Source organism: Mus pahari, chromosome 13, assembly GCF_900095145.1.
Source record: "Mus pahari chromosome 13, PAHARI_EIJ_v1.1, whole genome shotgun sequence".
In the NCBI taxonomy this organism is placed as follows: Eukaryota; Metazoa; Chordata; class Mammalia; order Rodentia; family Muridae; genus Mus; species Mus pahari.
Genome location: NC_034602.1, coordinates 22,710,351 through 22,713,761, shown reverse-complemented (window position 1 = coordinate 22,713,761; position 3,411 = coordinate 22,710,351). Strand labels below are relative to the sequence as shown.

At 51.3% G+C, this 3,411-nt stretch overlaps 1 pseudogene across 1 annotated transcript in view; it reads right to left on the bottom strand.

Moving 5' to 3' along the window:
• LOC110330882 overlaps positions 1 to 577 on the bottom strand; it is a 2,969-nt pseudogene extending 2,392 nt beyond the window's left edge. Inside the window, exon 1 of the transcript XR_002380971.2 lies at positions 6 to 577. The product of XR_002380971.2 is annotated as a 60S acidic ribosomal protein P0 pseudogene (transcript). The remainder of the gene's footprint in view (positions 1 to 5) is intronic.
• Between the last annotated feature and the right edge of the window lie 2,834 nt (positions 578 to 3,411).

Below are 3,411 nucleotides of genomic sequence, written 5' to 3'. Positions count from 1 at the left end.
TCAGCAGTGTGGCCTCGCTGGCTCCCACCTTGTCTCCGGTCTTTATCAGCTGCACATCACTCAGAATTTCAATGGTGCCTCTGGAGATTTTGGTGGTGATGCCCAAAGCCTGGAAGAAGGAGGTCTTCTCGGGCCCCAGACCAGTGTTCTGAGCTGGGACAGTGACCTCACACGGGGCAATGGCACCAGCGTGAGCAGCAGCTGGAACCTTATTGGCCAGCAGCATATCCCGAATCTCAGTGAGGTCCTCCTTGGTAAACACGAAGCCCACATTCCCCCGGATGTGAGGCAGCAGTTTCTCCAGAGCTGGGTTGTTCTCCAGGTGGCCCCTGATGGCCTTGCGCATCATGGTGTTTTTGCCCATCAGCACCACGGCCTTCCCTCAGAGGGACATGCGGATCTGCTGCATCTGCTTGGAGCCCACATTGTCTGCGCCCACAATGAAGCATTTTGGGTAGTCATCCAAAAGTTGGATGATCTTGAGGAAGTAGTTGGACTTTCAGGTCGCCCTGTCTTCCCTGGGCATCACGGCGGTGCGTCAGGGATTGCCACGCGGGGTTTAAAGACGATGTCACTCCTACGAGGACGCCTGGCGAGAGACCTATTTTATTTTTTTAATTTTATTTTACATGTAGTGCTTGAGTGTTTTGTCTGCCTGTATTTTTGTGTACCATGTCATGTATGCCTGGTGCCCATGGAGGCCAGAGGAGGGCATCCGACTCTCTAGGACTGGAGTTATGGGTGTCTGTGATCCACCATGCAGGGGTTGGGAATCGATGCTGGGTCCTCTGCAAGTATAGCAAGTTCTCTGCTTTGACCCATCTCTCCACCCCTCCCCGATCCCTGCAGTGCCTGATTGGTTACTGTTACAAATGTGCACAGGGGCAAAAATGGCTCTGCAGGGTTCAAATGCAGAAGCAACATTGTTGATAAACAGGTTTCATGTTTTGCCCATGTGGCAGGTTCTGTCTAGGATTCTCCCAGGAGACTGTCCCAATTTTGAACTCCTGCTGGCACAGATGGCCAGGAGTCCATTTCCTCAACACCAGCCATTAAACACACTCAATGTGTCCACACGGATAAACTGATAGTTAAAGTTGCAGGTACCACCATTACTTCATTGTTTATTATTAGTATGTCTATAGTGTGTGTGTGTACAGAGAGGTGGGTGAATGCACAACATGGTGCTATGGTGTGTGCGTTTGAGTGTGTGTGTATATGTGTGTGCGTGTGTGTGAGTGTGTATGTGTGTGTGTGTAGTCAGAGGACAACTTTCAGGAGCTGGTTCTCTTCTTCCACTGTGGGCTCCAGTGATCAAAGTCGGACAAGTAAGGCTTGCATGGCAAATACTTTTACCTGCTCAGCATCTAACCAGCCCACTAATACTAATGTGCTATTTTTACTTTATGTGTATGTGTGTTTTGCCTGTGTATATGTCTGTGTAAATGTGTGCAGTGCCATGGACGCCAAGAGATGGCATCAGATCCCTCTGGAACTGGAGTTACAGACGGTTGTGGGGTGCCATGTGGGAGCAGGGAGCTGAAAGAGCAGCCAGTACCCTTAAATGCTGAGCCATTCCCTCCCTGCCCCCAATGCCTTTTAAAGTCATGGTTTTAAACATATAAAGGAGTAGAAATAGTAAAACAAAAACAAAAACAAAAACAAAAACAAAAACAAACAAACAAAAAACCACCCACCTTTCAGTGCCTGGATTCACAGTTGAAAACCTTGTTCCTGAGCCAGAGCCACTGCCTGTGCTGCCACAATTAACCCTTGAGGTTCTGTCCCTAAATACTTTTGTATGGGGCCATTTCCCTACGGAATAAAACTCTCCTGTGTGTTAACGGCCCAGTGCTGCTCCTGCTCATGGGCTAGGCACTGGGTCAGACTAGCCTTTTCCTCTGGCCTCCACAGGAGAGCTGCAGTCCCTCCCTCAGGCTACCCTGCACCACAGCTCCCCAGTCCCTCCTCTTTTCCTGTCCTTTCAGTCCCAAGGCCCCCAGGCTGAGCTGCCCTGGGGATTCACCTTTGTCCTCTCTCTACTTCAGGTAAGTCATTTGCTCCCATGCTCCAAGCTCCCTGCAAAACGGAGGGAGCAACAGCATCTTTCATACTGGACCAGAGTGAGGATTAAAAACATAATGAGAAAGAGTGAGAGCACTTTCAAGCAGGGAAGGTCTTCCACCAACGGCAATGTAGATAGCTTGGAAAGATAATCTCTGGTCTGCCGTGGTGGCACAGGCCATCCCTGGGAAGGCAGAGGCAAGTGGATCTCTGTGAGTTTCAGGCCAGCTTGATCTGCAGAGTAAGTTCCAGGACAGCCAAGGACTACATGGAGAGAATATTACATATGTGTGTGTATGTATATGCATATATGTATCTGGCTAGGGCTGCAGGTCAGTAGTAGAGCTTTTGCCTAGCATTATGAAGACAGCACCCTGGATGCTCTCTCTCTCTCTCTCTCTCTCTCTCTCTCTCTCTCTCTCTCTCTCGTTGATCTCAGGACCTCTGGAAGAGCAGTCAGTGCTCTTAACCACTAAGCCATCTCTCCAGCTCAAGGCTACTGCCATTTTGAAGCATTTTCTCAGCTTCTAAAGAATCGGTTTTAGAGCATTGAATGGTGGCTCACACCTTTGATCCCAGCAGGAGGAGTCAAAGGCAGGCAGATCTGTGGGTTCCAGGCTAGCCTGGTTTAGGTAGTGAGCTCCAGGTCAGTGAGGGCTACACCACACTGGTTTTAGGGGGCAACTGTGGAACGTGAACCAGAACCCTTCCTCTCTGCACTCGGTATGGACAGAGGGGAGAACAGAAGTCTGTACTTCTGTCCCAGTCCTCGAGGGAACCTGGCCTTGGGGCCCAGGGTGACACTGGTCAGTTGAGGACATGTGTTTCTGTGTGGTGGGGGAAGTGTAGGGAGGACAGGGAGGCCCTGGCTGAACAAGGAGTTCATGAGGTGCACACATCTCCTCAGAGCCTGCAGGCCAGGTCGGGAAGCCAGAAGGTTCTAGGAATGAAGACATTACTCTGAATTCACCAGGCCCAGCGGCAAGGGGCATGGGGTTCTTGTGCCCTGGGGTGTTCTGGTTCTTGGCCTGCCAGTCTTGAGCCTGTGTGCTTCCAGTATGCGTAGGCTCTTTCCTGCCCCATTGACTCTGCTCGGCCAGGGTGGGAAAAGGACACCAGGGTTTTGGTAGTACACACTCCGCACTTTTTGTCCTATGGGGTCAGCTGTGCTGGAATTTTCCCTAAAAACCTGAGCAGCAGACAGGGTGGAAGAGGAGGAGGACAGGGTGGAGGAGGAGGAGGACAGGGTGGAGGAGGAGGAGGACAGGGAGGAGGAGGAGGACAGAGTGGAGGAGGAGGAGGACAGGGTGGAGGAGGAGGAGGACAGGGAGGAGGAGGAGGACAGAG